The sequence below is a fragment of the Bison bison genome, unplaced genomic scaffold (assembly GCF_000754665.1).
Source record: "Bison bison bison isolate TAMUID 2011002044 unplaced genomic scaffold, Bison_UMD1.0 scf7180017864360, whole genome shotgun sequence".
NCBI lineage: Eukaryota > Metazoa > Chordata > Mammalia > Artiodactyla > Bovidae > Bison > Bison bison.
Window position 1 is genome coordinate 411,903 of NW_011494932.1, and position 16,886 is coordinate 428,788.

The following is a 16,886-nucleotide window of genomic DNA, read 5'->3' on the forward strand; positions in this document are numbered from 1 at the left end:
AATCAGCATTGAGTAGAATGTAATACATGTGTGGTAACGTGCTTGCTCCTTTGCCAGATCAGAGCTTTGGTTCCCTCACTTGTTTTCAGACCTGGGAGCAGGAACAGACTGGCCTTGAAGCTTTGCAACTCGCCTTCAAGGCTTCTCACCTGAGCTGGCTCAAGGCCCAGTGCTTATTTAGTATTAGTCATTTGTCTGCTGTGTCATAATGAAGCCCTAAAACCTGTGTGAGAGTAAGAAAAAGTGGTATTTCACCTGCTGAAGTGCAAATACAGAGAGACCTGTACGGACCTGTGTAGAAGTCAGTCCAGAGGCCCGAGTTACAGCCTAGCGGGAGGAAGGCCATCTCAGATTCCCCCTTCTGCCTCTGGGGAAGTCTGTCAGAGAAAATAATGTCAGAGGAACCTGTCAGAGAAAATAATGTATATTTACTGATGACAGAAATTTTATTTCACTGTATTTTCACTCTTTACTTTCCTCCTCCTCCTTCCTTTCTGCTTTCCTTCCCTCCTTTCCTCCTTCCTTCCTTCTCTCCATCCACCCATATCTCTTTCTCCATTACTTTCGTGTGCTTCCAGCCACCTCGTGTGCTTCAGCCTGTGTGTAGACTTTTGAGCTGAGGCTTCCTAGGACGTGGCTGCCCTACATACCCGCTGCTCACGCTGCCGGCCAGAGTGCCTCCCTGCTTCGGGAAGAAGAGGAGGTTTAGTGTGTACAGCAGCCTCCGCAGCTGCGCCCCGGCAGCTGTGTGTGCAAAGGATGTTCTTGGCCAGAGGTTAGCAGTTGTCAGTACATAATCACCTTGGACAGCATCAAAGCTTTCTTTGCTTCTCAAGTGAACTAGAGGGTTAATGGAATGTTGAGGAGGGAGGAAATATTCAGGGGAGAAAAATTAACAGAGGTTCTTCATTTTAAATGTTGACTTCATTCCTTCATACATATAGAGAAAATACTTCTTGCCTTGAAGAAATACTCTTGCATTATAGAAGTGTTTTTAACACCTGGCCAGAGAAAGAAAGAATAAAAGCAATCATTAAGGCTTCTCTGGTGTCTCTGTTATAAAGAACCCACTTCCCAATGCAGGAGATGCAGGTTCAATCCCTGGGTGGGGAAGATCCCCTCGAGAAGGAAATGACCAATCACTCTGGTATACTTACTTGGAAAATCCCATGAACAGAGGAGCCTGGCAGGCTACAGTCCATGGGGTGGCAAAGAATCGAACATGACTTAGCGACTAAACAATAAACACACAAATCTTCTCTCAGAGACCAAGGTAAGAGAATATTCTCTTCAGAAAATGTCATAACCATTTTCAAACACATCTGAAATAAGATCTTGGCCATTATACGTTGAAAAAGTTATTATAAACATCTTAAATCCTAGAGAAAAATGGATTCTTAGGAGGTATAGTTATTTAACTCTAAATAATTAATAAAAATGTCTTTCACTTATCCAAACATGGCTAAATTCCTTGCACACAGCTATTTCTTTTCTCTGTAAATAAGCCACAGACAGTGTTGAAAATGACTGAATGTAATGATCAGTATAGTTAGGGTTCAAGTGTTATGAATACTTAAAAAATGGATTTTTGACATTCGATTGACAGGTTGAAAGAATATCAACTGGGCCCATTAGTAAAACATTATAATCGACAGAACATGATAGCTGTTGACTCAATATTTTGGTTTAATTCTTTTCAAAATAACTGTAAGTAAAGATTGAAGGTTAAAAAAAATCAGATGGAAAGCAAAAATAGATCACTTGTATTTCTTTGATATGATTTGATTATTTCAAGTCCTAGGGCTGTTCGGTCAAAAATCAATGTAGGGATGAAAGCAGAGAGACAGGTATGAGATGTGGAGGCGATCTAATTTATTTCAACTGTCAAGGGAAAGGTGATGGTGACGCAGATTTTGTAAACTGCTGGGCATCCTTTTGTGAGCTCCCATCAACTTTTTTTATGGGATCCAAAAGAGATTTTCATGACTCTCGTATTCGACACACACGCACATGCATGTATACACACACATGCACGCACACACACACACATGTGCATGCACACACATGCACGCACATACACACATACACACACATACACCCATGCATGCGTGCACACACACACACACACACACATACACACACACATACACACACATGCCTCTTCCCCTGATTTTGCCCACTTGCGTTCATCTTCAGACAAGTACCAGGTACTGAGAGGCCACCAAAAAGATGATACGCTGTCAACTGATACATCGTATATCCAGGCCTTGACTTATTTTGAACAGAGGCAGAAAGTGGCAGAAACATTTTCTCTGCGGAATGAAATGTTTGTTTCCCCTTCTTTGTACTCAAGACCTGGTAAGTAGTCTAAAATGGATCCAGACTGAAATTTCTGAATTTGGAGCTTGTCTGGACCAAGGAAGGGCTAGGAACAGGGGAAAATGCAGGTATACGTACAATGACCAAAATTAATTTGGACCCTTAATATCCTCTGGATTTTCACTAGTCATGGGAAAAGTATTTTAACTTTCATCAGAAGGATTTTTGAGGTCTTCTAATATTAACTAAATAGCATTCTGACTACAGTTGTTTTTGATTATAAAAAGAAGGGGGATCAAAGACGTGAAAGCAGTCGTCTCAGAAAGTTTCTGGAGAAGACCTGTTTCTAACTCTGTTAAGAAGTATTCTTCTCCAATCTTTTCCCACTAATGAGGGTATTTAGCTGAACCATCAAGTTTCAAATAAGACTTTGATGATCAGAGCAGAAGAAAGAGTTAAAACAGAATCTGGGGACTTACACAGCACGTGTGGGGAAGGAGGAGTTGTGTGTGTTGGGCTTCCCTGGTGGCTCAGATGGTAAAGAACCTGCCTGTGATGCAGGAGACCTGGGTTCGATCCCTGGGTTGGGGAGATTCCCCAGATAGGGAATGGCTACCCACTCCAGTATTCTTGCCTGGAGAATCCCATGGACAGAGGAGGTGATTGCAATCAAATAACTAGGTTGGTGCTGAGATTCTGAGTTATGGGTTAATACAGGAGGTAGTCTCAATTGAATGATAGCTTGGTGAAATTCTGGATGTTGTATAAGAGCAATGAAAGTTACTCTCAATTCTTTATCACAGGTGGCACAAGGTAGTATTTAAGGATGTGTCAATCAAGTAGTATAGAAAAAGAAAGAGGCATTGGAGACAAAGGAAATTAGCTAAGAGTTGGTTGCAACAGTCAGGGCATCAGTGAGGGGGCTCTCAAATGGACTGCCACTGTCACATTCTGGGTCTTTGGCCCACAAACAGGAGCCCACAGTTTGATAGACAAATTACAAATGGCATATAAATTAGAAAAAGGTTCCCCTTCTCTGTACCAATGCAGATCCAAGCTCATGTACAAGTTGGTGATGGGCCCCAGGTCCCCTACCACTCGGCTGGGCACACGTAGCCTGGCGAAGCGGAAAGATGTTGGTCAGATGAGAATGTCAGCCTGTGCTTGTCACCACCTCCACAGTCACTCACACCTTCCTACTCTCTCTTCTTTCTAACCCATTTACTCATTCTCACCACAGTTACCTCGTTTCCTTTAGAGTTTCGGTCAGATCTCACCATCTTCATGAATCTATAATTTCAAATGATTCCCTGACATTGAACCATTAAGCAGCTTTAATTTTTCAAACTTTTATAGCAGGAAAGGTGATAACCTCAAGTTATTGAATAACTGCATCTATTTGCAATGACCCAGACCCTTACATTAGAAATTACTTGAGATTGAGGATCATGATATCTCTGCTTAGAGATGTCAAAGTATCCTTCCAGAGTATGCTTAGTAAGTGTTCTTGACCCATGCTGTGCATGCCGATATTCCTGTGTGTTCTAGTACAAACTGTGTCCATTTCATTTTCCAGTTTTCTAGCTGGATTGCTTCTGGGTTTTCTTCATCAACACTTAACATTTGAGATTTAGTGATTGCTAATCAAAAGAAACCTGAGCTCTCAGAAGATCCATTGGAATGTTTGGGGAGAAAATTCTCATGAGCTTCATTTACATATATATCTTTCAAAAAGTATATCTTCTTTTTAAACTTCTCTTGTTGTGCATATTCTGTATTCAGTTCAGTTCAGTCGCTCAATTGTGTCCGACTCTTTGGGACCCCATGAACTGCAGCACACTAGGCTTCCCTGTCTATCACCAACTCCCAGAGCTTGCTCAAACTCATGTCCATCGAGTCGGTGATGCTATCCAACCATCTCATCCTCTGTTGTCTCCTTCTCTTCCTGCCTTCAATCTTTTTCAGCATCAGGGTTTTTTCCAGTGAGTCAGCTCTTCGCATCAGGTGGCCAAAGTATCGAACCTTCAGCTTCAGCATCGGTCCTTCCAATTCTGTATTAATGGTGTGTAATTACTAATTGATAGACGTGGAGGATGGAACTTGTAAATGAAGATTGCAGAAGTTTTCACTAGGAAATCATGGGCCCACAGCCAAGAGACTCTTTCCTGATCTTTGTGAGGTATGGGTCAACACAGGGGTAGTGTTGAGGAGTAGCTTCTCTAGGTTCTAAATCTTGCCTCTAATGGCTTGTGGAGATCACTGACTCTGGACTCTGTGCTCCTGAGTTGGACTATGAGACTATTAAGGAAGAGGAATTAATTTCATTTCTTTATTTGGGCTTAGTTTCTGCTAAAATTCACTCCGTTTTTTTCCCAGCTGATTTGGATTTCTAAAGAGTTTGAAGTTGTAGATAAAATATGATTTTTAGGGATTTATTAATCCAGAACTTTCTGTCTGAGTCTTCTGAATTTATAATAGATGTGACTATTGTAGGCGTTGGAAAAGACCCTGAAATGGTAGGCATGGTGGCTGTCTGAGCTGGTGCTCGCCAGGCTCCCAGGTACATCTGTTTCCATGACCTGATATGGTGAACATCTGCCTTTTATTATCTATTCCTGCAGAGAAAATCACGTCACGGCAGCTTATATGCTGGAACCACAGGACTAGAGTCTCAGAGCACCGGTGTCGCTGCCTGCAAGTTCAGTATCTTCTACCAGTACAGACCACCTATGGTTTTTAGCCTGTTTAGTCGTTATTAAAATTCTGGATGATAATTGGGTATCCAGATGAAACATACTGTTTCCATCATCTCAAACGAGTTAGCTAGTCAGTCAGGGCCCTCTTATGTCCTTGTAGCTTTACTTTGAGAGGAGGAAACGGCAACCCACTCCTTTATTCTTGCCTGGAAAATCCCATGGACAGAGAAACCTGGTGGGCTACAGTTCATGGGGTCGCAAAGAGTCAGACACGACTGAGCACACATCACAGCTTTACTTTACATTTGCCTCTGCCCACATCTTTCTTTTACGAGTCATTGAATTAAAAAAAAAAAAGCAAGCAGTCAGTGAGTTTGTTTTATAAGCCCTACATCTTGATTTATTCATCTTTCCTAAAGCACACAATCCTGGAATTGCAGCCTGAAGTCATTTTTTGTACATACCCTATTTGTGTAGATAAACAAGATATTGAGCTGAATAATGATAGTGACAAGTTAGTATCAGAGAGAAGGAAATGTTGAAAATCTCGTGTTAAATGATCTGATGGAGCTCTTGCATAAGGAACCTTGTTCATTATCATCACTACTGTACACGAAGCAGCTGGTGGTATTGTGTGTGTGTGCATGTGCTCTCAGTCGTGTCCGATTCTTTGTGACCCCATGGACTGTAGCCCGCCAGTTTGCTCTGTTCATGGCATTCTCCAGGCAAGAATACTGAAGTGGGTTGCCATTTCCTCCTGCAGGGGATGTTCCCGACCCAGGGATTGAACCTGTATCATCAACATTGGCAGGTGGATTTTTTTTTTTTTTAACCAATGAGGCACCTGGGCATCCCTGAGTTGATGGTATTAGAAAGCAGCTAATCCTAAGAACTGTTTTTCTTAAAGTGGATCTTTATCCTCAGCCTGAATTTTAAATAATTTTCATAACGCTTTCCTCTCCCTAGAAACTCAGAGTTCAGGTAGGAATTCAAATTCAGAAAAATGTACTGATTTTCCTCCCACTTAAAATCCATGACCACATTTACCTGAGAGACCTGTCTAATGACTCCAACTGCAAAATAGCCATTTGTTCTTCCGTGTCATGTGTGATTTTTTTTTTAAATTTTAAAACATCTGAGAATCGTTAACAGCTTATAATGATCTCTTAGAGCCTTATTAGGAACCAAACATAGATGATGGTGTGAATTTTTCCCCAAAGGCAAGTAGAAAACTTCTTAAATTTTTAAAAAGACAGTTCTTTGTATAAGGTTAATGGCATTTCATTCTTAATAGAAATTCTAGTTTTAAGTATTGCAGTTCAATTAGTCAGACAACTACTTCCAACTTCAACTGAGATATTTCGAACATGTTCTGACCTGACCCTTGATAAGCATTCAAAGGTGACCTAGTTCGTTTTCAGTAGTCTATATTATTTGAAAGAAAAAGAAATGAAGAATAAATGCAGGCCTGTCAGCCGTAGAGATACATCTTTGAACCCCCCATTTGTATTGTAAAGTTATGTATACTGAAATGATTCAGAGTTTTCTTTAAAGGTATTTATTCAACAGCATAGGGCTTCCCTGGTGACTCAGATGGTAAAAAATCCACCTGCAATGCAGGAGACATGGGTTTGATCCCTGGGTTGTGCAGATCCCCTGGAGAAGGGAATGGCAACCCACCCCAGTATTCCTGCCTGGAGAATCCCATGGACAGAGGAACCTGGTGGGCTACAGTCCACTGGGTCACAAAGAGTCAGACTCGACTGAGTGACTAACCCTTTCACATTCAACAGAAGAATATGCTTGGATAAATTTTTATAAAATAAATATTTTTCAATCCCCATTGATCCCTCTACACCTTATTTTCAGAATTAATTGAATGTAGTTCACTTTGGCTAAAACTCAGAAGTAACTATGATGCTCATAATCTTTTAAATATTAAAGTGGTTTTACTTAATTAACCCACAGGAGGCAATTCTTCCTTTCATGGATATAGGGTTGAGCTGTTTTAAGCTCTCCATAGCGCTGGTCAGGAGTGTGAAATGGCTTTAGTGAAGGTGAATAGTGAGTGATGAAAATCCTTATCATTGCAATGATGGACATGGGCAAGTCAAGAGTAATTGTTGATGAGAAGAAACGATGTTAACAAAGGATAGGATGTTTTTGTGACTTCAAATCAAAGAATCTTAAGGATGTGGTGGATATGCAAATGACCCCCAAATCAGGGCCACATAGGAGGCAAGTTTACGAATATAAAGCAATACAGGCTTGCAAAGTGTAATTATTCTCCTGTTGTTTTTCATGTTTTATAATGAGCATTGAGATAATTCTTCACTCTTTTAGTGTGCACATGTGTGTGTATGCATTTGTGAATTAAGATAACTGTGAATATTTGTTAGGAGGAACAATCTGCCAGATGGCAAACATTCAATAAATACATGTGCTTGTGTGGGCAATTTTACACTCACAGGAAACTCACAAATCCCAAATACTTTAATCAAAACAAGTTGTTTTGCTTTTATGTTGATGACTGTCTTTTCTTCCTGGTCTAGTAAGTAAAGATATCAGCTTTGAAATCCAATCATGCAGTTCTTTTTTTAATAAAATCACTGGCTATTTTAAAAATGGAGAGAACGGATGAATAGTTAAACTCTAGAGAATAAAGCTGTAGATTTTGAAATTATTACCAGATCCCTTGTTTCTTATAACCAGGCATTGACTTTTACATGTTTTGTAGAGCAATTAGTAAATTTTTTCATGTAACATAACTTAAAGTTGGACAGAAAAATTAATCTTCAGCCCAATGCTTTCTGTTTCATATTCTGAAACTATCTGTATGACATTTATAGCACATTTATATATACGCCTTTATAAATGTCATAGAGTTTGAGGTATAAAGTTTTCTAAGGACCCAAGGGAAAAGTTATAAATAGCAGTTATAAGGACTAAGTGGCACAAGGCTTTGTCTTGGCTGCTGTATGACAGCCTTGCATATTATGTTTATGTCTGTGCCAGTCACTCTAACACTTACTGATAATTAGTCATGCCGTTGTCACCACAACTCTATTATTATCTACATTTTATGGATGAGGAAGGTGAGGCATGAAGAGCTTAAGAAACTTATTTCAGGCTTCATAGCTAGTAAGGAGCGGGGCTGGGTTTCACAGCCGTGAAGATGGGCTCCAGGGTTCTTGTTCTTAACCACGGCACTGAATTACTTCTCCAAGCAGAAGGAAAAAAAACATTACTGCCATCAACAGCAGCATTATAGGAGAAGCTGGCTACGGTAGAGTTCCACAGCCTTGTGCTCTTCCTTTTGGGAAGTGAGTAGGTATCATAGATCACCTACTGAACCAACACGTGGAGCAGGGGTAGGCAGAGGAAGCGGGGTTTGATCGCCCACTATTTTCTTCCAGCCCCTGTGCTTATGTGTGCTCAGGTCATCCAGGTGCTGTGTCTGTGAGTTCCCCACTGACTCGTCCCCTTTCCTGGGGCTTCTGAGTATTGTGAAGTCACGTGAGGGAGGGTGTTCACGCAGTCTCACGTTCTTCAGTCACTAAGTCATTACTGACACTTTGCAACACCCTGGACTGCAGCACACCAGGCTTCCCTGTCCTTCACTATCTCCCGGAGTTTGCTCAAAGTCCTGTCCACTGAGTCAGTGATGCCATCCAACCATCTTGTCCTCTGTCGCCCCCTACTCCTCCTGCCTTCAATCTTTCCCAGCATCAGGGTCTTATCCAATGAGTTGGCTCTTTGCATCAGTCTCATGAAGGACAAGTGAAATCAGGTAGCAGGTATTAGGGTGTGGAGGTGAGGGCTGGTCCAGTCCATGCCAGGAACTGATAAGGGGACTTTAAGAGTAACCCCTGAGCAAAGGCGAGTGAAGGTTCTTGCTGAAGAGAACTGGTGAGAGCTCAGCTCTCCGGTGGCTTCTCAGCTTTGCAACCACCTGCCTCCTAGGTCTTCACCAGACCCACCCAGTACACTCGTCCCGTGGGAAAGCTCCGTTCCCTTGAGCAACTTCCCTGGAATCAGCTCAGAGTTCCCCACATCGCCCTCCTTCCATTTTAAGTCTCTCCTCCGCCTCTTCCTCTGAAATCCTGCTCTTCCTTTAGGTCTTGTAGATGATGAATGACCACTGAACCCAGAGCTGGAGTTATTAGCTATCAGAATTAGGGCAGTGAAGGCTTAACCCTTAGGATCTCCCAGGAAAAAACAAAAGTTTCTTTTCTATGTTAAGTATTCTGAAGAGTTATAGTCTCTCATATTTATGGACCTTTATTTGAACAGCTAAATACATAAAATATTTCAATGGTATGTTACGCCCACCATGTCTTATTGCATGGGTAAAATGTTCATCTGGATTTCAGTGGAACATTTGAAAATTTTCCCATTATATCCTCTTGGATTAGCATAATAGTGACACCGTAAGGTAGAGTTACACTTGGTTAAACAACAGTAATAACAATGTGTTGGGGAATTAGAATTAGAAACAAAATCTTCTCCCTACCCAGAAAACTGCTCCACAAGGGTAGAAGGGAAAGAAAACAATTTTATTATTGAATAAGCATTAAACCAGAATTGTGATATGCGTCACAGGCAGTCCACTAAGAGACTGCAAAGATAGAAGGAAATCTTAACTTCTCATAGAGTCCCGCAGATGCAACTATATGTATGTTTTCAAGGTAAACAGTAACTTGTGCTCGAGTAGGAGGACTCGGTAGCATCATTTGTCTCGCATAGCTCCTCCTAAATTCACCTGGCATCTGGAGTGACCACTTGTGTTGGCTAATTGGCTTTATCCAAAGGAAAAATGAGCTTTTTACATCTTAACAGCTGGAGGTAGTTTTGCACCTTGAAGCATGGTGCCCTTGGACCTTAGACTCCTGTCTTCCCATAGAACTGGAAGATATGGGCTCTCTCTTCCTTGATGATTGCATTTCAAAGAGATGGCCCTGATTTAGTAGAGCGAAAGGATACAAAGCAATATCAGCTAATGGAAAAGATGGGTGGGGCAAAGTCAGGATTGGCTGAATCCCAGAAAGAAAGCAGGTGTTTAGCATAAACCACATTGTGTCAATAGTTCAGATTCAACAAACCACCTTGGCAGTTAAGAAAAGGTAAGAATGCTCTCCAAACCCAACTTCCCACTCATCAGCCAAGGGCATACCTTGTGAGCAGGGCTTTCTAAGGATGGGGGTCTTGGGGCTGCTACACTGACTCTTTTTTGCACACTGATTCACCACGGAAGTGAGCAAGATGTATGTAGGTCTTAACATTCTTGTTGTTGTTCAGTAGCTCAGTCGTGTCTGACTCTTTGTGACCCCATGAATCGCAGCACGCCAGGCTTCCCTGTCCTTCACCATCTCCTAGAGCTTGCCCAAACTCATGTCCATTGAGTCAGCGATGACATCCAACCACCTCATCCTCTATCATCCCCTTCTCCTCCTGCCTTCAATCTTTCCCAGCATCCGGGTCTTTTCTAATGAGCCGGCTCTTTGCATCAGGTGGCCAAAGTATTGGAGCTTCAGCTTCAACATTGGTCCTTCCAATGAGTATTCAGGATTGATTTCCTTTAGGATTAACTGGTTTGATCTCCTTGCAGTCCAAGGGATTCTCAAGAGTCTTTTCAAACCACAGCTCAAAAGCATCAATTCTTCGGTGCTTAGCTTTCTTTATAGTCCAACTCTCACATCCATACATGACTACTGGAAAAACCATAGCTTTGATTAGACAGACCTTTGTTGGCAAAGTAATGCCTCTGCTTTTTAATATGCTGTCTAGGTTGGTCATAGCTTTTCTTCCAAGGAGCAAGCGTCTTTTAATTTTGTGGCTACAGTCACCATCTGCAGTGATTTTGGAGCCCAAGAAAATAAAGTCTGTCACTATTTCCATTGTTTCCTTATCTATTTGCTGTGAAGTGATGGGCCTGGATGCCATGATCTTAATTTTTTGAATGTTGAGTTTTATGCCAGCTTTTTTACTCTCTTCTTTCACCTTCATCAAGAGGCTCTTTAACTCCTCTTTGCTTTTTGCTGTACAACAAAGGGATTCAGTTATATTAATACAAATATATATATATATACACACACATATATATTCTTTATATATATATATATGTATATATATTCTTTTTTATATTCCTTTCCACTATGGTTTTTATAGAATATTGAATATAGTTTTCTCTGCTATACAGTAGACCTTGTTTATCCATTCTTTGCATAATACTCTGCGTTTGTTAACCTGAACTCCTAACCCACCCCTCCTGCATCCCCGCACCCTTGGCAATCCGTCCCTTCTCTGAGTCTGTGAATCTGTTTCTGTGTCATAGATAAGTTCATTTGTGTCGTATTTTATTTTACTTTTATATTTTTTTAGTTTCAGCATTTTATTATACTTGTTTTTAATTAATTTTTATTGGAGTATAATTGATTTTCAACGTTGTGTTGTGTCGTACTTTGGATTCCACATGCACGATACTTTTATTTTGAGGAGGAATAGTTACTATTCACTCTGAAGAAAAATTAGAGGTTGATGTCATGGTCCTTTAATTCTCTGCAAATAATTTATTCCCTAGGACCTTCTTGCTATAAAACAGGGAAAGGTTTCTGAAATACAGAGAGTATAAAATTGATTTGCACAAAGAAGTTTGACCTTTGAAAACTTGGAATCATATTACCATGCCAAAACCCGCTTGATGCATATTGCAGGCATACAGGAAAGTTCAACAAACTCAAGGCTACTGTTATTTCCAGGGGTCCCCAAAACGGACAGACATCCTGTACATGTTTATCAACACCCCTTTTACCTTTCCCCAGAAAGGTGAATCTAGTTCCAGAAACAAACACCCTCTGTTTTACATGACTAGAACAACATGGAATTTCAACATGAAAGAACAGAAGTTAGTTACTTAACTGATTTTGAATGCATGCATACAAAATATAAGCACACTCTTGATGATTTACATTATGTGGTGCTTAAATATATAAAGCATCTCTACATGTTTTATCTATAGCCACCGCCATAGCCACTCTGGTGTTGATTTCATCATCATTTTGCAGTTGCTAAGAAAAGTGTCCAGAAGTTCAAGTGTCTTATACTGGGGTCTTCCAGGGAAAAGACTTAGAAGACAGAACTTAGACTCCAAGGCTTCCCTTCTCAATCTGTGCTTTTCAATATCTAGCTTGGGACAGGTTGGATATTTGCATCATACCGTGAGCCAAAAATTGGAATCGACCTGATAATGCTGAGTCTGTCCACTCACACGTGCATCCTGTGGGAACACACACACCCTGAATATATCCCGTCTGAACCTAGAGTGAACTTGAATACTTCTCTTTTTTAATAGGGCAATTCAGCACAGATTACTTTTACTGGTATCTACCATGACCTATCCAGGGCTGGCTAGAGAGAGGGTCAGGACCTGTGAGTTTTTCCCAGCATGGGAAAACTGGGAAATGTTCATTATTTTGACCCAGATATTTAGGTTTGGAATTACCTGGTCTCCCCCCTCCCTGACCCCACCCCAACCATGATAAAGGACGAACTGTAAACATCAACGCCTGCTCTTGCCCGCCTGGCTCTGAGGAAAGGACCAGGAAGCATTTCTATCTGAGCCTTTCTAAAGAAAGGTTTATAACTCAGCCATAAATACTTGTCATCGGCAGAAACGTAGCCGGGAGGGCTGCAGTCCTGGAGTAAATTATTCATTTATATCTCTCACTGACGTGCTTTAAATTGTTTTAACTGTATTTATCTTTTCTGATGGGTGGGAAAATAATGGCTTTATGGTTCACGACACTTTTGTCCTCCCATGAATCAACACAGCATGGGGATGAAAGTTGAAAAAAAAAAAAAAAAATCAGCCAAAAAGTGGCTGCCTGAGATGAGACAGTAATTCTTCTTTCTTTAAGAGAGGGGCTTGAGGGCTGACATTACTCAAGCTAGGATCTAGTAGCAGAATTTAGGAAAAAGTGAGCATTAGGAAATATTGACTGACTCCCTAAAGTTTCCACCACTGTTTGCTTTTCCCTTTTGTTTCTGGTGTTAGTCACAGAGGGCCCAGCAAGTTGTGTGGTTACGCTAGCCCCATCAATTATGGTTCACATTAATGCAGCCGAGGAGTGGGAGGCGCAGAAGAGGTAAAAGGTAGGATTACCTGTGGACAGCCCTGGCAGGCCAGTGGTTAAGACTCCATACTTCCAATGCAGGGGGCACAGGTTTAATCCCTGCTTGGGGAACTAAGATCTCACATGCTGCACTGCCTGGCCAAAAAATTAAAAAAAAAAAAAGAAAAGAAAGAAAAATTTTAAAAAAGTAGTATTGGCTTTAGGCTGAGATATCTGGATTGTCATACCTCTGGAGTGTGATTGAATCTCTACCTTTTTGTTTTTTTGTTTTTTGTTTTTACCCACCATTCCATCTCTAATGCCAAGTATGCACTGTGCCTTAAAATACTACATGTTAAAAAATGAGTAAGATGGATCTGAGTCCAACATTTGCTAGAAGAGGTTAAAAAGAGCCAATATACTTCACATGAAAGAATGTGAAGAATCTGAAATTTTGATTTTGGTTTTATAAGTGAGCAGCATGAAACAAATCACCATACTTTGCAGTGGTTTCTACTTAATTATCATAATGTAGAGCTTAACAAAGAAAGCCATTGTGATTCTTAAGGGTTCTGAGTACAGTTCTGCAGAGAAACTCTCTACGTCCTGCACTTTAAATATAACCATTAAAAACTGGCAGAGTATTCTGTTTTAAGCAGGCAGACCTCTAAGTTTTTCTACTGTTTTTTTTTCTGATTATTATCATTTAGTACATTTGGAAAATAGCAAAAAGCCTAAAGAAATAATCACTTTTAATTCTCTTCCCTGAAGCTCATCACTTTAAAACTGTGGCATGCTGTTGCCTGGCAGACTTTTTTTCTCATAAGTTCTATCCTCTATTGAGATATCTTAGCATGCGCATTTGTGAATTCTGGCTTTGAAATTTTACTGAACTTTCTACTTAGAGTCAACAGTTTTCCATTTCATTGTAATTCTTTACACTCATCATTCTAACGTCCACGCCCTGATTCTCAAAGAGGTGGCTCCAAACCAGCATCACACAGGACCTGCAAATTCTGGGACCCTCCCAGACCTGTGTGCTCAGTTGCTTCATCATGTCCAACTCTTTGTGACCCCATAGACAGTAGTCCACCAGGCTCTTCTGCCACCAGGTTCTTCTCTCCATGGACTTTTCCAGGCAAGAATTCTGTGCTGGGTTGCCTTTTCCTTCTCCGGGGGATCTTCCTGACCCAGGGATTGAATTCGAGTCACCTGTGTCTCCTGTATTGACAGGAGGATTCTTTTTTTTTTTTTTTTTTTTTTTTTAATTTTATTTTATTTTTAAACTTTACAATATTGTATTGGTTCTGCCATATATCAAAATGAATCCGCCACAGGTATACATGTGTTCCCCATCCTGAACCCTCCTCCCTCCCCATACCATCCCTCTGGGTCGTCCCAGTGCACCAGCCCCAAGCATCCAGTATCGTGCATCGAATCTGGACTGGCGACTCATTTCATATATGATATTATACATATTTCAATGCCATTCTCCCAAATCATTCCACCCTCTCCCTCTCCCACAGAGTCCAAAAGACTGTTCTGTACATCAGTGTCTCTTTTGCTGTCTCGTACACCGGGTTATCATTACCATCTTTCTAAATTCCATATATATGCGTTAGTATACTGTATTGGTGTTTTTCTTTCTGGCTTACTTCACTCTGTATAATAGGCTCCAGTTTCATCCACCTCATTAGAACTGATTCAAATGTATTGTTTTTAATGGCTGAGTAATACTCCATTGTGTATATGTACCACAGCTTTCTTATCCATTCATCTGCTGATGGACATCTAGGTTGCTTCCATGTCCTGGCTATTATAAACAGTGCTGCGATGAACATTGGGGTACACGTGTCTCTTTCAATTCTGGTTTCCTCGGTGTGTATGCCCAGCAGTGGGATTGCTGGATCATAAGGCAGTTCTATTTCCAGTTTTTTAAGGAATCTCCACACCCACCCATGGAGGAATCTTAATGCATATTGCTAAATGAAAGAAACCAATCTGAAATGGCTACATACCATGTGATAACCTGGAAAAGGCAAAACTACGCGCACCACCTGGGAATCCCTCCCTAGCCTACTGAGTCAGAAACTCCGAGGGGACCACTCAGCCATCTGCAGTTTAACAAGCCCGCTAGTGATGCTAGTTACGTTTGAGACCCTCCGCTATGTAGTCTTGCTTTAGTCTGCTCTCGGAAAATAAAGTTTTTTTTTTTTTTTTTTGCTGTTATAAATGTTTCACAAAACTCTTTGTTCATATTTCTGAACATTTTTGTAGAGAAAAAATTAATCAAATGTGCAAGCAGTTCATGAAAGGATGGATGTACAGAGAATGCTTTCTTCCTGGAGGCTGGTCATGGTAGATTTCGCTCCCTAGATTGAACTTGAGGTCATCCATCTTGCCACTGGCTTCCTTTCATGCAAATTTAAGTGCTTTGGTTAATAAGTTATCCACATCCTTCTCATTGTCTTGCTTAGTTTTCTCTTAATAGCAAGGGTATGTTAAAGATGCCAACTGATTTTTTTTGTTTCTGCATGTTGTTTGTGATGACTTTGACCTCCAGATACTTTTCATTTTGACCCAATTGATCCTATGTATTTGCTTATTAGTATAAACTGGAAAGTCATTTCTCATTTCAGAGATTAAATAATACTCACATTTTTCTCATGTTTACATTTAAACATTTAGATCTCTGTAGTCCACCCAGATTGGTTTTCTTTCTTTCTTTCTTTTTTTTAGTGTAATTAAGATCTAAAAAATATTTCAAAAAGTAGGTAAATTATTTTCCCAGAGTACTGTCAATGAATTTTTTGATCATAACTTTCATTTTTTTCTTTCACAATTGTTCATTTGACTTAACCTTAGCACCTACTATATTCAAATTATGTCAGCATAGCAACTGTGGTCCTTTCATAAGGCTGTGTTATAATGCAGAATAACTTCAGATATTTTGTTTACTTTAAAAAATGTGCCAAGAACTGAAAAATGCTAATTTCTTATTTGATTGGGAGAAAATTCCCTTGTTCTTTTTGCAGTGATGATTCAATGTATTTTTTGCTCTGAATAAATTTCAGTTTCCTTCTCCCCATCATATCTGAACAAAACCCCATCTTAGATGCTACGTACGAGGTCTTTAAAGTGTTCATATATTTTGCTACCTTTATTCACCTTATAGGTTAAACAAATTTAAAAAGTAAAAATAGTGTTTATTATATGATTCAGTCTCTCTTTGCAGTAAACCTTACCAAAGAATGAGTGGAGTAAACTTTGAGCTCTTATCATTGATTATGACAAAGCCTTTGACTATGTGGATCACAAAAAACTGTGGAAAATTCTGAAAGAGATGGGAATACCAGACCACCTGACCTGCCTTCTGAGAAACCTATATACAGGTCAGGAGGCAACAGTTAGAACTGGACATGGAACAACAGACTGGTTCCAAATAGAAAAAGGAGTACGTCAAGGCTGTTTATTGTTACCCTGCTTATTTAACTTATATGCAGAGTACATCATGAGAAACACTGGGCTGGATGAAGCACAAGCTGGAATCAAGATTTCCAGGAGAAATATCAATAACCTCAGATATGCAGATGATACCACCCTTATGGCAGAAAGTGAAGAGGAACTAAAAGCCTCTTGATGAAAGTGAAAGAGGAGAGTGAAAAAGTTGGCTTAAAGCTCAACATTCAGAAAACAAAGATCATGGCATCCGGTCCCATCACTTCATGGGAAATAGATGGGGAAACAGTGGAAACAGTGA

General features: G+C 40.3%; 1 protein-coding gene across 1 annotated transcript in view; it reads left to right on the plus strand.

Moving 5' to 3' along the window:
* CD226 (CD226 molecule) overlaps positions 1-16,886 on the plus strand; it is an 89,083-nt gene that overhangs the window by 61,398 nt on the left and 10,799 nt on the right. The window lies entirely within an intron of this gene.